At 42.1% G+C, this 25,515-nt stretch overlaps 1 long non-coding RNA gene across 2 annotated transcripts in view; it reads left to right on the top strand.

Moving 5' to 3' along the window:
- Positions 1–25,515, top strand: part of LOC125964349 (uncharacterized) — a 56,526-nt gene that overhangs the window by 7,891 nt on the left and 23,120 nt on the right. Inside the window, exon 3 of one of the 2 annotated variants that reach the window (XR_007477310.1) lies at positions 662–738. The exons of the other annotated variant lie outside the window; for it this stretch is intronic. This is a non-coding gene — a long non-coding RNA (uncharacterized LOC125964349). The remainder of the gene's footprint in view (positions 1–661; positions 739–25,515) is intronic. 2 annotated transcript variants of the gene reach the window in all.

The raw sequence follows: 25,515 nt of genomic DNA on the forward strand, positions 1-25,515 counted from the left end.
AACACTGCCTCCCCCCATGTTCAAAGAGAATTGGGGTTAAATGTATCGTCGATACAGTTTCATAGACTGTAAAATGTCCAACCATTTGATTTTTTAAGTAGGAAATGTTCACCCCAAGAAAAAGTTGCAAAGGGGCATAAAATATTAAAACTTGCATCTATTTCACTTTATAAAAGGGAAATGGATTTCATCTTTAATTTTTGCACTTGGTGAAATTCTCATAAGTATCTGGAGAAGTTGATAGCCTTAGCCAATTATGAACACACTTCTGAAACGTTCTGAAGAGGTTTGTCCCTCTAGTCTCCCTCTTTTTAATATTATATCGAGAGTTTATGTCTAATCTAAAGCATTCTCATTATGACAGCACTACTAATCATTTGAATGAATACATTCATATAAACAAATACTATACTCCAAAGAGAATCAAATGCTAATGCACATTTTATTAGATAAAAAGGCAGACAATATAATCGTACTTGAATTTAAGGGAATCAAATGTAGTAAAACAAAGTTTACATCAGAGCCCAGGGCCGGGTTTAGGTTAGCCATACATGCCTTCATTTTTCCAAGTTTGGAAAGTTTGCTCGTTCGAGCTGAGGGCTACTTCACCAGACTAACAAAAAGGAAAATGTCTATCAGTTTTTTCTTTTGTTCTTTTCAGATCCTGTTCAAGTGCACACAGAACTAGCAGGTTCACCAGAAAAGCTATTGAGCATTTGCTGGAACACATTATGCAGGGTGAATTTCTTCTGGAATGTTGCCAAGGGTTTTTTATGCTTCTGTGGTAGCATTTCTGGAACATTGTCATTTAGCCAAGCAAAGAACATTTGTTTAAAGGATAGAAAGTGTTTAAAAATTCTTGTTTGTTTAAAAGCAAGTTAAATAGCAATATAAGTTTAGGGTAGGGCAGGGAAAAGCACTTATTTCTCTAAGTGATCTGATTAGGTCATTTAATTTGGGGGGGGGTGTTAACAGAGTCATTGTTTCTCCTAAAATAATTATATATTAATACTGTTTTCTAGAAAGTGTCTTCCAGTGCCTACTTTTCTTTGATGTGATTAGCTGTTTTTTTCAAAACTGAAAATTTACTTTAGAGATTTCTCACGTGTTTGTGTATATAGGAGCTACTAGTAATGGCTAAAAAAATTGGAAGTGCAGAGAACATGCTAAATTAGGATTTCTTTTTTCACTTATAATTCCAGAACTACATCAAAAAAATAAAATAAAAAAGGAAAACGTGAAAATATCTCTAAATTAGAGGAGATAATATTTTTAAAGTATTGCAAATTGGAGTATAAATCCCAAGTTCAAATTTTGACATGTTAAAAAATACAATACATAAACACCTTCCCAGAAATTCTTCTCTAATGAGTAGTAAAATCTGATCTCAAATCACTTCACTTTAAGAAGTTTCATTAATACCAATGTCTGCATCATACTCTCTGTAATACCCAGTGATATATATAAAGGCTCTTATTAATAGGAAAAATCCTAAGTATAAAAATTTGAATTTTGTCTCTGCCATTCAGTGGCTGTGTGATCTTGGGTAAGTTACTTAGCTTCTCTGAGCTTCAGTATCCTCATCAGTAAGATAGGAATAATAATACCTATCTCAGGGGACTGTTGTAAGGATCAGAGATGTTTGTAAGGAATCTCAACAGAGCCTAACATTTTGTAAAGGCTTAAAAAAATATTCATTTTTAAATGAGATAATATTAAAAAACATATATATTCATCATTCATTCATCAATATTCATTCCTTTCTCATCTTTCCCAATCCATTCCACCAGTATAAGTCAATCTGGAGATTAAAATAGGCAAAACTGTGATCTAAGTTAGAACTGTGTTGTTTTAGTGTTAGGATATTCCTGGCTGCTTCATTTTACACTTGGACTTTAAATATACAAGTTTCTATAAACATTCTTTAAACAAAGTTAAACTGTTTTTATTTTGATGAAGCTAGGACTGAGTCTGATATAATGCTTGGAGAACTAAATGACATGCAGGAGAATTTTGTTTCTGTAGGGCTGACCCTATCATGAAAATGTACTCAGTGAACAGTAAATATGGTGCTACCTTCTCCTACTCAGTATTTAAATTAACTCTTAAAGAAAAATATGACAATTCTCCTTTTATATATATTCAAGTTCGGGTTATGATCTTATACTTGGCTCCCTTCAATTGAGTTTTGTTATGTACTTGGCATGTTCCCAGAGCCAAACCTCCCATCTGTAACCTGCACCTACAGTTCACAGTATTCAGCCCAGAGAGCTCTGTACTTCCGGGCCACTCAGGTACCTGCAAGCTTGGGCTGTGGGCTTTCACACCAGTTTCTCGGCCAGTTTAGACACTGCAAACATTTGGGCGTTCCAGTTTCTGCAGTTTTGCTTTGGTTCTTTAAAAACAGCTCTTCCCCCACCCCTGGCACATCACCATTCTCCAAGGCATTCATTGTGAGATGGGAAGGCTGGTGTCTGTCATTTGCATTCCAGATTGAAATGAACAGAATCTAGACTTTCTCTCTCTCTCTTTCTTTGGTGCCATGACAAACAAAGGAGGATATGAGATGTGTTTATTTTTTTGTAAAATGCAGAAGTATCATTTCCAGGAGATGTTGAGCTTTCCTCATTTGCTTTGGGCTATTTGTATAAACTATAGCCCCATGCTTTTTTAAATGAACATTTTAAAAAATTAATTAATTAATTAATTTGGCTGTGTTGGCTCTTAGTTGTGGCACGCAGGATCTTCGTTGTGGCATGCGGGGGCTTTCATTGCGGCAAGCGGACTCTTGGTTACAACGTGTGGGCTTCTTTCTAGTTGTGGCGCATGGGCTCCAGAGTGTGGGGCTCAGTAGTTGCAGCACACAGGCTTAGTTGCATGTGGGATCTTAGTGCTCTGACCAGGGATTGAACCCGTGTCCCCTGCACTGAAAGGCAGATTCTCAACCACTGGACCACCAGGGAAGTCCCCATAGCCCCAATTTTTACTAGATACGTGGAAAGTATGAATTTGGTGGAGATGTTGAGAGGAGAAGATGGTGATGTGGGAAAACTATTTCTTTCTCATTTGCCATGAGGCATTTAATTCCTGGAAAAAACATATATAATGGCAAATAAAACGTCTTGGTCTTTGGGGCCAGAATATCTGTTGTGAGTGTGTGTTATGAGTCTCGCAGAGGCTCGGTGCAGGTTTGTGCATTTACGGCTCTCACAGCCTTGGCTTCTGTGGTTCTTCCCCCTACACAGCATATTCTTCCAAGGCAAAGCAGCTTGCTGTTAGACCAGGATCTTTGGATAAAGAAGAACAGATATGATAAATTCATAACAATTAACGATTTCTTTTACAAGAACCATTTAAAAAGAGAATGTTAGGAAAGAGTGGCACCAAAATGGCACCCTCCCTCAAATGGATTCTAGTCTGAGGGGTGGAGTTGGAGGCAGATGTGATATGATGTAAATTGGGGTTCTTAAATATTTAAAAATATTTATTGGGAGGATAATACTGAGAATCTATGGGTCAATATAATGCTATTTAACATTATAAGTTTTGGTTAAGGTAAACCATTAAAATTTGGAGAGTTTACAGCTCAGGCATCAGCATTACTTCCCACCTTCCCTCTTCCCCCCACCATCTTCTTCCTCTCTTCTCAGCTTCTCTCTTGCAATGGGCAAGAAACTTGTCTTCTTCAAGATGTTTGTGACGTAGTAAAGGAGACCTCTAGGCAAAAAAATGCAGATAGGCCAGAGTGAAAAGGGCTATAGAGAAAAGGATATGTACCTGCCACAAAGGGAATTCAGAAGCATCAATCCAGAAGGGCTTCACGGAGGAGGTGTCTTGCAGATGCCTAGACAAACAGGAAGTGAGGAGCTAGTGGTGGCGATGGGATCCTGTGGAACTAGCACAGACAAAGGGAAAAGACATATGAACACTAATAATAGTAAGAGTGCCTAGTACTTGTTGAGAGTTTATTGTGTGCAGCCCCCTGCCAACTATTTTTCATGGATTATCTCATTGAATTCTCACATGAAAGTTTTGGGGCAGATTTTATCCCTATTTTAATCAAGAGAAAATTGAAGCAGAGCAAGGTTATGCTGCTTGCCCACAGCAGCACGCTAGAGAGTGGGAGAGCCGGGATCTGAACCCCAGAGCCCAGGTTCTTAACCTCTTTAGCAAGGGCCTGCTGTTTGGGGACTATTGAGCGGCTTGATAGAGCTAGAGCCCAGTCTGTTTCTTGAAGGTGTGGTGGGAGATTGTTTCATTTTTATCTGGGGAGTGATATGTTTCCTAATGAAAAATCTGGTCAGAATTTGCAGATGGTTTTTTTTTGGGGGGGGGTGGGAGATGGGAGGTGAGGAGTGGGAGTGTGTAGTGAAATTTCAGTTTTTAAAATTAATTAATTTTTATTCTTTTGCTTGTATTTGTATGGAAGCAAACATTTCCTTAAAATTTCCTTAATTTTTCTTCTAGGCATATGTATTTGTGAAAGGTAACCTGTAGACAGCCTGGACATGGGGTGGGGTGCTGGAGGTGATGGTAGAGGTGTAGAGGGGAGCTGGGGTGTAGCACACTTGGGGGCAAGAGAATAATGAGGAGACTCCTGCCATCTCAGGTAAGAGATACTGATGATGATGATGAAGATGATAGTTACTGTTTAACTGCGTCCTTACCATGTGCCACCATATCCTTATTTAATCTTCACAGTTGCCCCATGAGATAAATAGTCATACTCTCAATGTACAAATGAAGGGACTGAGGCTCTCAGAGGTTAAATAACTTGACTAACGTCACACTGAAGGTAAGAAGCAGAGCCGGAACATGGATAAGGGTCTGTCTGATTTCAGAATCTTAACCCTTAAGCTGACAGCATGCTATGGTAAGTGAGGTAGGCGTACTTAGGGAAGCGTAGGGCTCCTGAAGTGTCATCCAAGTGTGGAGATGTCTAGGAAATAATAGAAATATACACATTTGGAAACTTGGAAGCTGACAGGTGACAGAGTCCGGGGGAGTGAATGTGTGTACAGGAAAATGTTGAGTGAGGATGGTGTCCTGGGAACCACTCCATGGAGGGAGACAAGATGGAACATGAAAAACCTTTAGAAGAGGAGATGGGGAATGAAGACCCTACCCCTGGGCTCTGTGACTCACCCACTGGGTGGTTGTGGACAAGACCCTTACTTGGCATCTCAACCCCAGCACCTGTGAAAATGAAGAAAAGAACCCACTTCCCCATCATCAGTGAGGTGCGGTACATAAACATGATTTAAGAACTCCAAAATTCTTTACGACAGAACGTGTATGAAGGCAAGAAGGGAGCAGTGGAGGCTCTGAGCCCAACAAGTGGGCTGAGGATGCTGGGGGAGCAGAGCTGTGCACTTTTAAGTAGGACAAGGGGAAGTTACTGAGATGTGCCTGTGGGCTGGGTTTGGATGGAAACTCTGGAAGAAAAAACTCCCTAAGGAAGGTTCAATAGTAGGAAGAGAGAGAGGAACAGGAAGAGAGAAACTCTGAAGAATGTAAGTGAAGAGGCTGGTGCCACAGGAGGAACCTGGTCTGGGTCTGTAAGGTGGGGATTCCTGCTGCATCTCTGACCCTAACAGGCTCTTTGCCCTTTAGCACGTTGGCCTCCACTTTCTGGGCTTCTGTAAAAATGATTCGTTTGGTTAGCATAGATGGACCAAACCAGCCCAAATTGTGAGTAACGAGTACCACTGTATCTTACCCCTGGTCCCTGGCTCTGTGACACTGTGTTGAGAAGGTGGGTGAGGCCAAGAGAACAGAAGTCAGGGTTGATGAGTGAAATCTGCTGATGGTGTGTAATGAGGGTGGTGCTTCATCCAGGCCCCTGACCCAGCCCCAAGCAAACAGGAGACTCACAGTCCAGGACACTGAGAAGGGTCCGAGGAGAGCCCTCTCTGGAATTCTGGGGACAAGGTAATTACCGGTGAGATGTCAGCCTTGTGGCCTTGCCCCTATGGGGTGGACCTGGCTCCTTGGGAAAAGTCTCTGCTTTGTGAGGAGACTGAAAGAGGGCGTGCTGGGAGTGGCCAGATTCTTCTGAAAGGTGACTCCTGGGGTCTGGGCCAAGAAAGGTTTATGAACAGGAAAGGGGATTCACAGCAGGGCATACTTGAGAGGAATTGTTTAAGGCTTTAAACCCTTGCCAAGGCAAGTAACATGAGCCGGGACCTATAAGTTACTTTGGATCGATCTATCTATCATCTGTCTATCTATCTATCATCTATCCTGTGTAACCTGAAAATCCCCGGCAGCATTTGTGTTTTTGAACTCCCAGAGTGTGCCTCATGGGGAGGATGGAGTGGGGGAAGGGATTCCGCTGGGGACAGACAAAAGTGGGGATGCACTAGCTTTGAAGACCGAATTTCCTCCGTTTTTATGCCTGGAGTGTAACCAGAGACCAGTGTCAACAAGGAATCTGGCTCAGGAACGCTTTTGTTTGCAGCTCTCCTTGGGGCGTGACTTGCTTTTATCAGAGGTCAATGAATTGTAAATTGTGTAATTTCAGGTTCTGCTGAACGAGGGTAGGGGGGACTTTTGAGGGGGGTGGATGGTGGCACTCAGGCATCTAGGAAACTCTTGGTGTCTGTCTGTGAGTCCAGACCTGGCCACGTGGGACTTCACAGGGGAGAAGAAAATATATGTGGATTAGGGTGTTTACGTCTGAATTTGCTATAGCAAATGGATCTGTGTCAAATCTCCAAAACAAGTTACTATCCTACGTTCAGACCAGCAAAAGCAATAAAACCAGTTTTTGGTGTGCTTGATTACACTTTTATGGGTAAAACTATTTGTTGTGACCTACAAAGGTATAAACCCTATGCTGTGGGGAAGGGTACCAAACTGGGAGCTTCCAAAAGTCTTAGTCATTTGTTTTTAAACAATTTTTTGACTTCTATTTTTTATTTTAAATTTTTAAATGGAAGTATAGTTGACGTATAATATATTAGTTTCAGGTGTGCAACATAGTGATTTGACATTTATATACATTAGAAATTGATCACCAGGATGAGTCTAGTAACCATCAGTCACCATACAATATTATTACAATATTATTGACTATATTCTCTGGGCTATATATTACATCCCCATGACTTGTTTATTTTATAACTGGAAGTTTGTACCTCTGGATCTCTTTCACCTATTTCTATGTACCTTTCCCTCTAGCGACCACCAGTTTCTCTGTATCTACGAGTCTGTATCTGTTTTGCTTGTTTTGTTTTTTAGATTCCACATACAAGTGAAATCATGCAATATTTGTCTTTCTCTGTCTGATTTATTTCACTTAGCACAATACCCTCTAGGTCCATCCATGTTGTTGCAAACAGCAAGATTTCATTCTTTTTTATGGCTCAGTAATATCCCATTGTGTACATAGGTCTTAAGCATTTTTTATCTACATTTCCCCTCCTATACCCTAGGATTTACAAAAGACTTGCTATTTATTCATGCACTCAACAAAAATCTATTGAGGATTTATCTTATTGCAGCCACTGTTCTAGGGGCTGAGGACAAAGAAATCAAACAAGCTATTGCTCTCCCAGAACCTACAATCTACTGGGGTGGGCCAGACAATAAAATTAATGTGTTGTATAATCTACCAACTAGTGAGACCTGCTAGGAAGAGAAATATAGAGGGCTCTAGGAAAGGAGTAGTATCTCTGAGGAAGTGGAGTTGGAGCAGAAGTGAGGGAGTGAGCCCTGAGGCTGACTGAAGGAAGCAAGTCCAAGACAAAAGGGGCGGGGCTTCCCTGGTGGAGCAGTGGTTGAGAATCTGCCTGCTAATGCAGGGGACACGGGTTCGAGCCCTGGTCTGGGAAGATCCCACATGCTGCGGAGCAACTAGGCCCGTGAGCCACAACTACTGAGCCTGCGCGTCTGGAGCCTGTGCTCTGCAACAAGAGAGGACGCGATAGTGAGAGGCCCGCGCACCGCGATGAAGAGTGTCTCCAGCTCGCCACATCTAGAGAAAGCCCTCGCACAGAAACGAAGACCCAACACAGCCAAAACTAAATAAATAAATTTAAAAAAAAAGAAAGAAAGAAACGGGGCGTCCAGAGAGAGCTCAGGGAAAATGGTAGGCAGTGAGGTCAGAGGGAATCCGGAAGCAGAGGCGGTGCAGACCTTGTGGGGATTTGTGGGTCACCACAAGGACTTTGGATTTTACCCTGAAGGAGGTGGGAAGCTTGTGGAGGGTTTTCAGTAGAAGTGGGACAGGATCCTTCTGGCTGCTGCTTTTAAAATAAATTGAATAGGGCAAAAATGGAAGTATGAAAACAGGATTCGATAATCTAAGCAAGAGATGATGGTAACTTAGACTAAGGATTTACCAGATTCTAAATTTTTTGAAGGAATAACTGGCAAGATTTTCTGATGAAGGGAATGTGAGCCTGGAAAGAAAGAAGCAAAGATGAGTCAAGGTCTTGGGTCGGAGCAGCTGGAGGAATAGACCTGTTGTTTACTAAGATGGGGAAGCCTGTTGGAGGTACAGGTCTGGAGATAGGGGAGCCAGAATTTGGCTTTGGAATTAAGTCTATCAGATGCCTAGTAGAGAAGTCTAATAGACTGTTGGGTACATGAGCCTGGAGTTCAGGGGGGAGGATAGGGTTAGAAGTATAAATTGGGGAGTGGGAAGCACATAAAAAAAATTGAAACTATGGATGGAATAAGGTCACCTAGGAAGAGAGAGTATAGGTGGAACAGAAAGCAACCTGGGGCTGAGCCTTGGGAACCCCAGCATTAGTGGTTGGGGATATGAGAAGAACCAGCCAAGGTGATGAGGAACCAGTGAGACAGGAAGAAAGAGGAAAGTCCCAGAGAACAAGGGGAGAAGCTATTTCAAGAAGGGCCTATCCAATTGGGTCAGATGCTGCTGAGAAATGAAGTACAAAGAGGACTTAAAATTAGTCATTGACTTTGGAACATGGACGTCATTGATGAGTTTCACAAAAGCAGTTTTAGTGGAATTGTGGGGATGAAAACCTAATTTGGAGTAGTTTCAAAACAGCGTGGAAAAAGAGTAAGCGGAGATAGTGGAGATGTAGATAATTTTTTCAAGAAATTAGGTATAAAGAGAAGCAAAAAAACATGTCAGTCTCTAACATGGCCCCGTAACTTGTTAGGAGCTGTTTTTCAAACAGAAGTTCATTCTCTTCTCAAGAAGGTGGCTCCAGAGGGACCGTAGGAGTCTATCCTATGGCTCTCCTATTAGGGCTTGCCAAGGACTCTACACAGCATCCCTGTCCATCACAGATACCTCTGGCACTGTTGGATCCACTGGATCATATGAACCAAGGGCACCTTGCATGGCAGCCTGGATCTACTGCAGAGCCCTCTCTTGTTCTGGGCCCCATTCAAAACCATGAATGTCTTAAATCACCCAGTACATATGTTGGAGCAGTATTCCCTACTATAGGTTATGTTTATCCAAAACCCAAAGGGGCTTACCAAGCATTGGATTTCTTTCTTTGTAGGAGTAAGCCCAAAGTGTAATAACTTGTTCTTTATCTGGGAGGGGATATCCTGACATGCATTAGATCATTGAATCCCTAAAAACTTCACGAGTGTGGGAGACATTGCAGGATCCTTTCTCAAGGGAACCCAGGTTTGGGGTCTGAGAACTGACTCAGATCTGGAGATTATGGGCACATCAACATTCTCCTTGATAGCTCTTGACTTTTTTTTTTCTTGTTATAAAATCGTGTAATACCTTTATTGGCTGATCGTCTAACCCAGTCCCAGGAACACCATGGTCTATTAGCCATCATCAAAACCCTTGTGGGTAGAGGCACTCTGGTTGTCCCTCTGGGCTTGTTGTGGTTTATGTTCACCTTGACTCTGATGGTTAAGCACTGACCTCTGGCCTTTATTATTCTGGAATCCCATCATTCCCACGGAGACTATGGAGCCCAATTGTATGGCAGAGTCACCTCTTCTCACCCTGGCCTACAGTGGACAGTCATCTCTAAGCTTCTCAGAGATGTAGTTGCCCCTGACTGACATACTCCTTATTGCCTAAAGCAGGGAAATGTCCTCTGAACCCTCCCAGGAAGCATAGATCTCACATAAATGTTGTTCGAACATTTCTGTCTCCCTGAGCATTCCGACCCCTTCTTCAATTTTCTGCCATTGTACTGCAGCCTCTCCCTGTAACTTACTGTAAGGCATCATGTCCAAGCTTCAAGGAGCCATTCAGAAATACAGTCATCCTAACTTTAAGGGGGTTCCCAAGTCAACAACCCCTCCCTCGCCTTTGTATTCTGCTCCCCTCCTTCCTCTCCTGTTTATCATCCTTGAACTCACTCCCACATGTGTCCCCCCTAGTTCATGCCGGTACATCTTAGCCAAGTCCTGCAGCTCTTTCTGAGGATAGGACATCTTCTTCCGGACCAGGCACTGTATTTCTTCACTTGGACTACCTTGAGACCTAACCCCAGTTATTCAACCAAAAGTAAAGAATGGAGGCAGGGGCGGATCATGAGGAAGGCAACATCGTTTTGTCATAGTCACTGTCAAGAATCTAGTCTCACCCAGATCTGGAGAATAGAATAGAAGCAACGTTCAGGTAAATATCAGTCAACTAATGGAATATTTTTGGTGAAATAAAAGAAGCCAGGAAATGTACCCTCAGGCTCCAGGCTTCTCCCTGCAGGATTGGGAAGAAGTTGGTGGTAGCGAAGTGTGGATGAGGCCGAAGGGGACTGGGAAGGAGATTCAGTGCACTCCGTTTGGAGAGTTTTCATAGGTGGCGTGCAGTTCCAGATCTCTGATGCTTGCAAGCAAAATGACACCATAGACTCTTTCATTTGTCTATTCATTCATTCAGTATTTATTGGAAGCCTCTTACGCTAGTCACTCTGTTAGGTGCTTGGGTTCAAAGACAAGTACTACCCTGTCTTTATTTTTCAGAAATTCAGAGTGTAGTGGCAAGCGGACAGATATGTGACTTATTATTGGTCACCTTACATGTGCTAGAACAGAGGAACGTAAAGGATGCTATGGGAGTCCAGACGAAATTACAAAAACACTCTTGCCTGTTGTGTGTGCACACAAAGGAGGAGTTATATAATGCCTTGTCTAGTTTCTTGTCCCACCACACTTCCATTCCTCGTTCCTAGAGCCACTTGACCATTGCTGGTCAGGGTTAATTTAAAGAATCTTGGTTTGGTAGCTCAGAGGACTATGAAGCCAACCTTCCTTTCTGTTCTCAGCATCTGCATGTAGTTTCTTAATCTGTTTTTGTGACCCATCTCCTCTTGTCCCCCAATTCCATTGTCTTAAATATCTTTCCTACTCTTATACCTGTTGTACTCTCACAGATCCCCTGACTCCTTCTTGCCTAAAGCCTAGACTTTTGGGCAAATCCTAGTTCCTTTTCTCTCTACCTGTCTTGGGAGAAGGGACAAGTATCTTAACAGGTGCACTAGTTAGCACTTTAATTTCAGCCTTATAACTATTTCCATTTTATAAATGAGGCCCAAGGAAGTTAAGGAATTTGCCCAATTCACACAGCTAGAAAAGTAAAAAGGCAAGATTTTGAATTCAGGTCCGATATTCAGAGTACTGACCCATACCTTAAAGGCTCCCAGATGACCAAGCATTTCTAAAACATTCAGTCGCAAAGCTTTTCTATTCAAAGTCTCACAGGAGCAGAGAAAAAGCACTAAAAGACTCTCTTGTACTTTTATAATCTCTTCAAACATCTTGTCCCCACTACATACCCTCAGACTCATAAAGCACTTACATCCTTCCTCCAGGAAGTATATGCATTTCTAGTGAATATAAGCCTAGAGGTGGAATTCCTGGGTTATACAGAATGCACATATATATCCCTGCTTAGTAAATATCACCAAATAGTTGATCAAAGTGATCACGCCAGCTTACGTTTCCACCAACGGTGTACGTGCTAATTATCCTCATCAACATTTGGTGTTGTCAGTCATTTGAATTTTAGCCATTCTGGTGAGTTTGTAGTAGAATCTCATTGAGGTATTAATTGCATTTATCTGATCATTAATGAGGTTGAGCATTTAATAAGTATAATGTAATAAGTATATAGATGGTTCCTGACTTATGATGGCTCAACTTAGGATTCTTCGACTTTACAAAGGTGTGAAAGTTGAAGGTTATTTTCTTCCAGCACTTTGAAGCTGTTATTCCATTGTCTTTTGGCTTCCAGTGTTGCTGTTGAGAAATTAGCTGTCAGTTTAATTATTGCTCCTGTGATGGCAGTCTGTATTCTCCCTCTGGCTGCTTTTAAGATATTTTCTTTGTTTATGGTCTTTAGCACTTTTACTTTAAAGTAACTAGGTTTGACTTTATTTTCAGTTTTGGATTTCTTGAATCTGTCAATTGATACATGTAATTAGTTTTGGAAAAGCCTCAGCTATTACCTCTTCAAGTCATATTTCTGTTCCATTATCTCTGTCTTCACCCTGCAGGACTTCAATTAAGCATACATAAAACTTTTCATTGGTTTTTTATGTCAATGCCATGGTCTGAGAAAAGTGAAGTACAGAATTTGAGAGTAAGCATTTTGAAGACTTTATAGCAACTGACAAAGTAATTTTATGCCTTATGAATCTAATAAAAATTAGCACTTATATTTGGGTATGTCTATTTCTTATTTCACTGTTCTACTATTATTAAGTAAAGCCAATACTTAAGAACAAAGAAAGCTATAGAGCAGCTATAAAAAGCAAGCACAAAAACTCACAAAGAATAGTCATCTCAGGCCAATAAGTATAGGAACAAGCAGCTTTAACAGCTTTCGTAGACCCTAAGAACATGGCAGAGTCCACACAATGAGGATCATGAATTATCCAGAAAAGATCATATACTGTTTTTATTTCCTTTTTTTAAAAGATAAAACATATAATGCACATTTTCTTGTCTTCTTTAACAATGTGTTGTTCTTAAGGAAGTTTTGGCAGTCTAGAAAGGTATTTTCTCTGGAGCAGTGGTTCTCAAACTACCATGCATCAGAATCACCTGGAGGGCTTACTAAACACAGATTGATGGACCCCACCTTCAGAATTTTTGATTCAGCGGTTTGCATTTTTAATAGATTCCCAGAGTGATACCAATGTTATTGGTCTGGGCACCACACTTTGAGGACCTCTGTTTTGGAGCATCCACGTCTCTGATAAATAAAGCATTGTAGTGCTAAAGAACCAGGAGTAGTAATATTTAGGCAGAGTATGGAGTAAAATAAAATCCAAATGCTTTACTATGATATTCAAGGCCCTGCATGATGTAGCCCCTGCACAATGTAGTCTATCTCACATTGTGTTTCTTATTTTTTCATTGGCCTTCATTCTGGGCCTTAAAGACACCAAGCTCATTTCCGTCTCAAGGCTGCACTTGCTGTTCCCTCTTGGTGGGGCTCTTCTCTCCCAGATTATGGCTCTCCCTGTGTCATCACTGAAGGCCTAGCTCCAAATGTTACCTTTTCAGAGAGGTGTTCTCTACTTAAAGAAGCCATTCTCTATTACACTTCCCACTCTCCTAGTTTATTCTCTTCGTGTCACTTATCATGAGCTGAAATTGACATTTTATGTTCTTGTTGGAAAATTCCAATAAAGCAGACATCTTGTCTCTTAGGTTCTTTTTGCTATCTCCAGCCTGGAATGGGGCCTGATATGTTGTAGGTGCTCACTAGATATCTGTTGGTTGGAAACACCGATGTTTGGCATGGGGCTCTTACTTTATACCTTGTTTCTGAGGGGAAATGAAGGGCACTGAAAAAGGAACATGGCAACCTGAGGAATATGAAACATGGCCCCTCCCTCACCTGCCTTACTACATGTTAAAGCTGCCAGGATTCTTCCTGGTTTATGATGCGAAGGAAAAGGGGTCTGTATTTTCTCTGCCTCCACACTGTCTTCTACACCCTAGGTTGCCTTATAAGAAGACAAGATGGTGACTTGGGCAACACTTTTCACTCTCAGGGATTCCAGAGAGTTGCTAAATGGGTCACTTTTTCATACATCCGGAACACTCCTAGCTTGTATAAGTGATTCTCTGTAGGATGGCTGGCCTCTGTCAAGTTGTCTCCAACTACAGTGAGGGAAGGAGAGCTGCTTCTCTACCTCTATTGAGTGCCAGGTGGGCTCTGTCTGTGGGTGCTCCCCTCAGGTACCTCCAGCTGCTTGGAATCCCAGGTTAGGAATGGACCTGATCGATCCCGTTGGAGAAGATGTGGGCCACTAAGATGAACAGAGAAACCGACCTGCTTACTCAGATATTTAAAGCTGTATTTGTTTTCCTTTCAGTGGTTTGCTCATTAAAAATTGAGTGCCTGTACCCATGCTGGCTGCAGACAAGACCTGCACATTCTCTCTACGGACAATTGCTGGTGAACTGAGCTGACTCACCCCCATACCCTCCCTTCCCCATGGCTCTGCCCCTGGCGCCTGGTCTTGGAAGGTTGGCATTCTTGTTATAATCTCAGGCTGCTGCCCTGAGCCATAGGCGAAAGCAATAGGGCTTTCTTTAGGGAATTCAGGAGTGAGCCTCATGGGCTCGCCACTGATTTTTATTGCTGTTTGCATGAGGTTTGGGGGAGGGTTTTTCCCAAACAGGGAGAATTGAGAGTCCTTTCGGTTGGGGATGTTCTCTATCCCCATAGCACTAGGGTTGAAAATGTTTACGCAGATGCATTTCATATTTTCTCCCCTTTAGATAGGCACGTAGCAGATTCCAACTACACTAACTTCTTTCCCTTCTGCCCTTTATCTGTGTGAAAGCCAGTTAAAGACGCTGGTACTTGATTAGTGACTTTGGCATTGCTTGCACATCTTGTCGTGCTGGGAACGAACTGAAGATGGCTGTGACGAGAAGCAGAGGTCGTGGGTGGGAGGCTTTGGCAGGTCTCAGAGGAGCTGCCTTGGGGGTTTTGTTAAGCCAGCTCATCTGCTTCTAGAGCTTTCCGTGTTTATGTGGGAGTTCACACATCAACTTGTTAAGTACTTACTCTATACCAGGCACCCCTTCCAGTTAGGTGCTGGGGGTACCAAGACTGATAGAATTCTTTCTTTGCCTTCAAGGACCTCAGAATCTTATTGGGAGAGGGACCTGTCATGGTGACTTCCAGATGGCTATCCATTCTTTTTATTCCTTCTCTTGAATTTGAGCTTGTCCTATCACTAGCTTTGACCAGTAGAATGTGGTGGAAGTAACTTCCAAGCTTGGGCCTTAAGGGATCTACAGCTTCGGCTTTTGCCACTTAAAATGCTTCTTCTTGGAAGACAGCCACCATGTAAGGAGCCAATCTACCCTAAGACCACCATGCTGTGAGGAAGCCCAAGCTAGCCACATGGAGCAAGAGTGTGAGAGGAATGCTGAGGCACTACACATGTGAGTGGACCCTTCATGGGCCTTCCATTCAGTCCAGTGGCTAAATGAATGCAGCTGAGTGAATGACCTCAGCTGATGCCATATGGAGCAGAAGACCCACCCAACCAAGCTTAACCTAAATTCTTGACCCATAAAATTGTGAGCAAATAAAATGGCTGTTGTTTGAAGTCATTAAGTTTTGGGATATGTTATTATGCAGCTCGAGATAATTAAAGCATACACATATATTCTTGATGGAGGTATGATTAGGACGTTATAGGAATATAGAAGAAGATACCTGTCACAGACTTAGAGAGAGAACTTATGGTTACCAGGGGGAAAGGGTTGGGCAGGGAGGGATAGACTGGGAGTTTGGGATTAACATGTACACACTACTATATTTAAAATAGATAACCAACAAGGACCTACTGTACAGCACAGGGAACTCAGCTCAATATTCTGTAGTAACCTAAATGGGAAAAGAATTTGAAAAAGACTTGATACTTGTATGGGTATAACTGAATCACTTTGCTGTACACCTGTAACTAACACATCATTGTTAATCAACTATACTCCAATATAAAATAAAAATTTTTTAAAATATACACTTGTGAGAAATAGTGAGAGATCCTGTGCACACTCCACCCAATTCCTTCAGTGGTTAAATCTTGCAAAACTGTAGTACAATATCACAACCAGAATATTAGCACTGAGGTAATCATGGTATAGAACTTTTCCATCACCACAAGGATTCCTTGCATTGCCCTTTTATACCCACACCTATTTCCCTTCCACCTCCACCCAACCCTTAACCCTTGGCACTGGTCAGTTTTATATTCTGTTATTTCAAGAATATTATGTAAATTACATTAACATAAAAATTAACATTATATAATAAATTAAAGTATTGATACTTAATCTTTTGAAAAAAAAAAAAAAGAGGAAGGTACCTGAGCCAGTGTGTGGTGATGAGAAGATGGTTATAGAATGCTTCCCAAAGAGGCTTGCTTGAGTAGAATCTTCTCTAAAGACTCAGATGTGAGCCAGGCTTGGGGGAGGGTAAAGTTTGTCTAGATACAGGGGAATTGAGCAAATTAGCACAGAGGTGATTAACAGCATGGTAACATATGTGAGGGGACTTCAAGCAACTGTAAGATAAGGAGTAATGGACAGGTTGCAGAGATGTTCTTCATCATCATCATAGTAATAGCAATAGATTACATTTCTTGAACACTTACTATGTGCCAGATACTAACCTATGGTTTTATATATATTAACTCATTTAATTCTCACAACAACCCTGTATTATTATTCCCTTTTTACATCAGAAGAAAACGAGGGACAAGGAAATAAGTAACTTGCTCAAGGGCACATGGCTGGCAAGTACAGAGTAGAGATGTGAACGCAGACAAAGGTCTTGGAGAACTTTGTGTGCCTCCTTAAAGAGCTTGGGATTTGTTCCGTAGGTGATGTGAAGTGACCCAAAGGTTTTAAGTAAGGGAGTGACATGGTCATGTTGAAAGATTCTGTAGTCTTTGTAATTTCCCTGTCTTTCGTTATTTTCTTTGCCTGTTACCTATTTCTCTACAGTGACTAGCAGTGAACTCTTTAAAATAAGCAGGGCCTGTGAGCTTATCTTTGAAGGCTACAAGGAAGGAGGGAGGAGTGGGGGACACGTGCTAGTCCACAGCTGGTCATGGGGATGGAGAGGAGGACAGAACGCCCAGGGAGAGAATGGGTGTGGCGGCCGCCAAGAGAGAAAAGTGGGCCATATCCTTGACCTCACGGCAGGATAAGAACAGCAGCATATGGGAGCCAGCCTGTTCTAAGACCTTTTAGGCTGAGGCACTGATAGGCTCATGGGCTGTGCAGACAATCTGCCTTCCTCTCTTTCCTCCTCCCCATGGCCTTTCAGGTGATTAGCATCAAAATATTAAAAACAGCTGTTAGATTTCCAGTGGTGATTAGTAAAGAAGAGAGCATTTCACATCAATTCAGAAATGCTCATCTGGCCATGGCCATTGCTTTCTGAAGGAACCCCACCTCCACTGCCCCCGGGAGCCATTGAATAGCTTCTCCTGCACACACCACACTCACTTTCTCTCTGTCCCCTGCTCTGTCGACTGTGGATGGTAGGGCCGACTCAGTAGAGTCTTAATCTGTATGCAGACTCGTCACGTCCTCCTTAGATTTCGTGCAAGGAAGGAAGAGACGGAGTGTATAAGAAGAAAGAAGTCTGGCTTAGGTCCTAGCAGAAGTTAGGAGATCCAGCCCTCAGACGTGGGTTGGCTGACAATAGCTTTGTGTGATATGGACAAATGTCTGAAAGTCTCTAGGTCCCAAGGTCCTCGTCTGTAATATGAGGGTGTTGGTTGAAGACTAATCTCATCACAAATAATAAAAATAACCATAGCTGATGTTTATGGAGCAGGTACTAAAAGCCTGACCCCATGCTAAGCATTTTGTGCACCTTATTTATTTAATCCTCACCATAACCCGAGCTCAGTGAAGCTCACTGAAGCCTTTCCTGATCATCCTATCTAAAACTCCCTGTATTAATCATCTATTGCTGTGTTACAAATGACTTCAAATCTTAGTAGCTTAAAAAACCACACAAAACAATTATAGTCACATAGTTTTTGTGGGTCAGAATTCCAGAGCAGCTTGGCTGACTGGATACGGCTTGGAGTCTTTAATGAGTTTGCTAGGGCTGCAGTCATCACTTTCAACATGGCAGGTAGACATTGGCTATTGGCAAGGTCAGCACTGGCTATTGGCAAGAGGCTCCTTTCATCACCACCTTGCCATAGTGCTATCCATGAGACCATTCGAATGTTCTCACAACACAGCAGCTGGCTTCCCCAAGAGTAAGTGATCCAAGAGAGAGCACGGTAGAACCTGCAATGTCTTTAATGACCTGTGTATGTATGTATACAAAGACGGGACCACTGGGAGGTGATGGTCATCAGGGGCCATCTTTGAAGCTGGCTGTCACCTTCCCACTAAATTTATATCATATTACTGTGTATTACCTTTAATAGCACTTCTCTGAAATTATCTCTTTTTGTTTACTTGAGACTCGTTTCCTCCCTGCTGGAATGTAACTGTCCTGAGAGCAGGGATTTCATCTTTTAAAAATTAATTAATTAATGGCTGCGTTGGGTCTTCGTTTCTGCACGCGGGCTTTCCCTAGTTGCTGTGAGTGGGGCCTACTCTTCGATATGGTGCTCGGGCTTCTCATTGTGGTGGCTTTTCTTGTTGCGGAGCACGGGCTCTAGGTGCACAGGCTTCAGTAGCTGTGGGGTGCGAGCTCAGTAGTTGTGGTTCGCAGGCTCTAGAGTGCAGGCTCAAGTAGTTGTGGTGCACGGGTTAGTCCCTCATCTTTTTTTATTGCTGTATCCTTAGCACCTACAATAAGGTCAGGTGCATAGTTGATGCTCAGTACTGAGCATGGGGTAGGTACCATCATTATGCCAGTTTCAGATGCAGAAACAGAGGTTCAGAGAAGTTAAATAATTTGCCTGAAGCCACATAGATAGTAAGTGTTGGAGCTGGGATACCAACTTGTATGTAGGAACTGATAACAATCTACATAGACAGCATTCAATGAATAATTGAATAATTATAATCAAACTGGATAATTCCAGTGCTGTCATTGTGTGAGTGGAATTATCTGTGGAGTAGAGAGCAGGACAGCATGAAGGAGGAGGGCTGGGAGAATTCCTGGATAATAGCGAAAAACTAGGAGGAAGTATGTACGTGTCTATATAAATGGATATGTGTACATGGTTGAGAAGGTTGTGAGAGATAAATAGAGATATATAGAGAGATAGGTAGATAGATAGGTAGAGGATGTGTGGGTATGGTAGTTGGATCGTTAAAGGGGAGATAATGTACTCAGAGCAGCTGTTATGATACAGACCTAGAGATAATACTTTGACCTTAGTCTTATTTTGCCTCAAAATTCTTTGAAAAATTTGTCTCCAAGAAACATCAAAATTAGTAATTTTTCCTTTAAAAATCCCACAAGCAATTTAAGTTATTATGTGACTTACAAGCATATTGCCAAATTGTACATGGATTGCTAACTTGATTGTGTTTGTGGGAATTATCCATTTTCTGGATTATTTGCCAGAAAAAGAAAAGTACTGACTGTTGGCAACCCACTCTCCATTCTCCTTCCCAGACTCCTGAGGGAGGGGCCCTGGTATTCATCAAACAGACAATGCCTCACCCACCCCCTCTCTTGGCCTGGGAGATGGAAATTTGGGGAGAAATGGAGGGAAATGATTATAAGAGTCTCTCACTCTCCCTCCTCTGAAGCATTCTGGGTCCTGAGTTTGGGGTCAAGGGGTATCGTCTGTGTGGAGGAGTCTTTGGTCTTTGGGCAAGACTAGGGTGAGATTCAGAGGAAAGGCTACAGAAGTTGGTTGCTGAGGCTGGCTTTGATCTAGCCTTGAAGCAAAGGTGGTGTTGGTCCTTTAGTTTCTTCAATGCCCAATCCAGTTCACCACAGTAAGAAAGCAGACAGTGATTGTACGGGGGAGGCCCACTCAGGAAAAACAAAAGAGTTTGCATTCAGCTTGAACGTATCCTCAGGAACCTGTGGGTAGCTGTAATTAGTTGGAGCAAAACCAGACCTGGGGGAAAGATTGAAATAAGCTTCCCCTCAAATTACTGAGTTTGTCTTCATGAGTTGTAGCAAGACAGAGACTCCATAGTCTTGTGTGAAGGAGGATGGTATTCTCCCTGAGCTTTCCACTTAGACTAGCCAGTTGGTTTATTCAAGGCAGATACTAGGAGGGCCCACCTTTCCTTTTCCATGACTCCCTTATGAGGGAGTTGCAGTACAGTGGTTAGAGCAAAGGCCTTAGAGTTTGCTTTAGTTTGTGCCTTGGGCTCTGGCCCTTACTATGTGACCTTAGTCGAATTACTTAACTTCTCTGGGCCTCCATTTTCTCAAATGTAAAAGGGATGATAACTGCTCTTACTTCATAGAATAGTTGTGAAGATGACATTGGGATGATACATATAAAGCTCTTATAACAGTACGTTGCATTCAAGAATTCATTTAACAAACATATGTGGACCAGTATACATTGCTATGTGCCAGGTGCAGGAGAATGGTGACAAAGACCTGGTTCTGGCCCCCAGTGAAATTGATATTCCAGTATGTATGGAGGGTGGTAGCCCGAATAATGTCCCCCCAAATATGTCCACGTTTGAATCCCTGGAACCGGTGAATATATTAGGTTATGTGGCAAGGGGGAATTAAGGCTGCAGATGGAATTGAGGTTGCTAATAAAATGGCTTTAAAATATTATGGATTATCCAGGTGGGCCCAATGTAATAACAAAAGTCCTTAAAAGTTGGAAGAAGGCAGAAGAATGAGTGTCAGAGTGATGCCATGTGAGCAGGACCTGACCCGCCATTGCTGACTTTGGAGATGGAAGGGAGACAAATGCCAAGGAATGCAATGGCTGCTGTAAGACGACAAAAGCAAGGAAACGAATTCTCCAGTAGGAGCACAGCCCTGCTGATATCTTGATTGTAGCCCATTGAGGCCCATTTCAGATTTTCGACCTCCGGAACTCTAAGATAATAAATTTGCCTTGTTCAAGGCACCACGTTTGTGGTAATTTGTTACAACAGCAATAGGAAACTAATAGTAATACAGACAAGAAATACATCAACAAGTGAATATATAATATAATTGCAGGTGATGATAAGAAAATTAAACAGGTTAAAGGGATAGAGGGTGATGGAGGTGGGGCCTCTTTTAGATGGTCAGGGAAGGCATCTTTGGAGAGAGAAAATTTGAGAAGAGGCTTGAATGAAATGAGAGGACAAGCCATGGATCTGCACTCCAGGTAGCGGGAATAGAGCCTACAAAGGCCTTAAGGAGAGAAGGATCTCGAATTGTTGAAGAAGGATCAGTGTGGCTGAGGCATAGGGGCAAGTGGGAAAGCAATAGGAGATATCAGACAAGGCAGAAGTCAGATCCTACAAGCCCTTGGAGTTTTGATTTTATGGTAAGAAGTTCGGATTTTATCCCCCGTGTGACAGGAAACTACTGGAGAGGAATTACTGGAGGGGGTGATATGAAATAATTTACATTTTACAAAGCTCACTCAGGCTGCTGTGTGGGGAATAAACTGGAAGGAGTTAAAGAATGGAGGTAAGAAGCTAAATGAGGGGCTTCCCTGGTGGCGCAGTTGTTGAGAGTCCACCTGCCCATGCCGGGGACGCGGGTTCGTGCCCCGGTCCGGGAGGATCCCACATGCCGTGGAGCGGCTGGGCCCGTGAGCCATGGCCTCTGAGCCTGCGAGTCCGGAGCCTGTGCTCTGCAACGCGAGAGGCCACAACAGTGAGAGGCCTGCCTACCGCAAAAAAAAAAAAAAAAGAAGAAGAAGAAGCTAAATGAGGAGGATGCTATGGAAAACTATGGACTAGTCTCGGCTGGTGGTGATAGAAGTGGTGAGGAGCTGGATTCTAGACGTATCTTGGTGGTTAGAACTGACTGGACTTTATGTTGGTTTGGATATGAGGTTTGAGGGAAGGAAACAAATCAAGGACACCTTCTAGCTTTGGGCTGGAGCATCTGGGTGGATGGACATGCCATTTACTTACACGAAGAAAACAAGAGAAGGACACGTTTGGAAGGTAAAAGTCCAGAATGTTCACCAAATCAATGCTTAAAGATTATTTTCAGTATCTGATGCCCCTGATACACTGGTCTATTGTTTTTTCCCATCCATATCTATGCTCATCATGTTTCCTCCATCTGAGGCTTCCTCCTCCACTCCATTGTCAAGGGTTCAATTCATATCAAGGCCCATATCCAATGTCACCTCTTTCCTACTTCTGCTATAGGAGAGATTGCTCTTCCTTTTGACTTCACCAAGGCTAGTATTTAAGTCTCTGTAACAGTTTGCTTTTGGACCTCATCTGTAAGTACCTTATCTTTCCTACTGGGTAGTAATCTCCTAGAAGGCAGGGATGTGCATTCCTTTTCTTGTATTCTCTGCTGCTTAGTGACTTGCACACAGGAGGGGCCCAGTAAATGATCACTGAATGGAATTGGATGTTATGGAGAAGACTGTGTTGTGTAGGGGAGTTGAACTAGGTATTCTCTGAGGCTAGTTTCTGCTCTAAGATTTCATGATTCATTTGATTGCATGTTGGCTGTCCCCACTACTCAGAAGTTTTCTAAGTTGCCTAGTTCTGCATTTGATTAGGGAGTCCATGAAGAATGCAGTCTACCTTCAATGCCCTCCCAAGGGATTAGGAAGGAAATATTGGGTTTGTAGATATATGCAAAGATGGTTTTCTGCTGCCATATATAAATGGTTTCAGATTCTGTGCACCCTTTCTTTCTTTTTTTTTTTTTATACTGCAAAACCAAATATAGTTTTTAATATTATATACGACCAACCCCTTCAGCATCAGTTATTGCACTGATGAACACATACATACTTTATGGTTAACAAACAGAAGTATGGAATTTATATAATTTTTTTCCCTGTAAACATACTGCTACTAAACCCTGGCCATGCATTTTTTTTTCGGTATGCGGGCCTCTCACTGTTGTGACCTCTCCCATTGCGGAGCACAGGCTCTGGACGCGCAGGCCCAGCGGCCATGGCTCACGGGCCCAGCCGCTCCATGGCATGTGGGATCCTCCCAGACCGGGGCACGAACCTGTGTCCCCTGCATCGGCAGGCGGACCCTCAACCACTGCGCCACCAGGGAAGCCCCATGCACCCTTTCTTGATACTCCCTTCCTCTGCAGTTAATAGGGATAACCTTACAACAGGTCAAAAATAGGAAGTGAAGGTGGGATGCCAGTATTTCTTCAGTTATTCCATTTCCACGACTGTGCAAGAGTCTCACATGAACTATATATTTAATGACTTAATTTTGACAGCACACATATGTATCCTTTCTAATACCAAGACAGATATATATTCAAAGATTGCTTAATGAAACATATGGTTAAGGGAAGTTGTTGTTCTCAGCAACAATCTGTAATTTTACTTTTATCCATGTATCAGTTAGCTTTTGCTAGAGGACAAATAATCCCACAACATAGTGGCTTAAAATAACAACCACTAATTTAATGCTTGGTTTTGTCGCTGGCAGTTTGGGCTGGGAGAGCTGAAAGGCTGGTCTGGGCTGGCTTGGCTGATCTTGGCTGAGGTCATTTATGTATCTGTGATCAGCTCGTGGGTTGGTGAGGGCTGGACAGTTTGATGGCTTAGTAGAGGTGGCTGGGAAAACTGAGTTACTCTCCACAGTGTTTCTCCTCCTCCATAGGCTGGCCTGGGCTTCTTTATGTGTTGGCAGCAGGATTCCATAAGTGAGAAGGCAATTATGCAAAGCCTCTCTAGGCCCAGGCTCTGAACTTTTCAACATTGTCCAAAGCAAGTCACAAGCCCAGCTCAGATTCAAGGAGTGGAGAAATTGCCTCCTGACAGAAGGAGAGGCCAAGCTGCATTTTGCATAGGCTGTAGATAACTGGGAGGGGTGAAGAACTATGGCCATTTTTGCAATCTGTCACCATCAGTTAGGGTGCTTTTGGCTTAAGTAACAGAAAATTCAACTCCAAGTTGCTTAAACAATAAGGATACATTATCTCACAGAATAAGAAGTTTGGAGGAAAAGTGATTACAGGGTTATTTCATCTGCTTAGCAATGCCATCATGGACCTAGGTTTTTATTGTATTCAGCTTTCCACTGTGTGTTCCCAGCATGTTCGGTTTTTGTGTACATTTTAACAAGTTGTCCACGACAGTTTCAGCCTTTACTTATAGATGACAAAGTCCAGAGGAGAAAAATGGAATGGCTCTGTCTTGTGTCTCCTTTAGAAGTGAGGAAAACCTACCCAGAAGCCCTTGCAGCCTTCCTGTTTTGTCCCATTACATCATATGCCTGTGCCTGAGGATAAGTAGATTGAAAAGCTCTGCCTATCAACGTCATATTAGTAGCTTTTGGGTAGGAAGATGGGAATTAAAGGTGGTGAGCTATGCATATATTTCCCTCAAGAAATACAGAGGCTTAGCAACACTGAATGTAGGACAAGTAGTTCTACCCAGAAAGTGGCTTTGGGTTTATCGTTCTGGACCTTCTTACCATTTTCGGTGATTCCTTTAATAACAACAACAACAGCAATATATGGTAAACATCTGTGCAAACATAAAACTAATTCAATTAGTAGGAAGTTTTTGGCTCAAGAAAATTTCAAGTAAATTAAAACAAAAATTAAAAAAAAACTCTTGTTAAGTGATTTTTTAAAAAAGTGATTCTTATTTTGACTACTTATGTCTGCTTCTTGACACATGTAATACAAAATATATTTCTTTAAATCTTAGAGGCCACTGATGAAGCCTGAGTTTCACAGTCTTAAGCAGTCAAAGAGTAAAGGGATGAAAAAAACAGCCACCAGCTAGGAAACTTTAAAGATTTTGTTTACAGAGTACATTTGTCCTTAATTTAATTAAATCACAACAATATCTATTAGTTCTCCTGTGTTTCAAACTTGACCGGGAGTGACATATATGGCAAATGCAAGTATCGTTTTTCTAGAAAGTCTCAAGTAAAATATGCCTCTCCTTTAACTATGCTCCGTAAATAAAATGTCTTGTAAAAAGGCCATCACCTTAGCAACTGTCAGCTGGATCAGCTTTATGAAGACAAAGTAAAACTACAAGTAAGCCTGCAGATAAGGCCTGGGTAATTTTTTTTTTACCATTAAAGAAAGTGAATTTTTTTAAAAAAGTGACTTCTGACCATACTTCAAGAAAGATTAAACTAAGTACTTTTAAAGTAAACACTTTTTAAAAAAGAAGTTACCCCGAAAAGCAAGTTTGAAAATTGCATTGTTCTACAGTTTCCTTCCATTTATGATTTGTTTGACTATCTATTTTCTCTCTATGTTAAACTGCTTACACTTCAAAAGCTTTTCCTCTTTCTATAAGTAACACTTTTAAAGTGAAATCAGCCAGTACGTTTAGTGAATCCCACACTCTGGGTTTCTTTTATAGTATTTTGATCCTTTGATAGGATTTTGTCAAGAGCATGCTTGTGGGTATAGGGTGTTTGGGGTTGTCAATCCTCTTGCCTACAACAACTTAAATATCTATGACAGGACTTTCAAAAGCAAAC

Source organism: Orcinus orca, chromosome 4 (assembly GCF_937001465.1).
Source record: "Orcinus orca chromosome 4, mOrcOrc1.1, whole genome shotgun sequence".
Taxonomy (NCBI): domain Eukaryota; kingdom Metazoa; phylum Chordata; class Mammalia; order Artiodactyla; family Delphinidae; genus Orcinus; species Orcinus orca.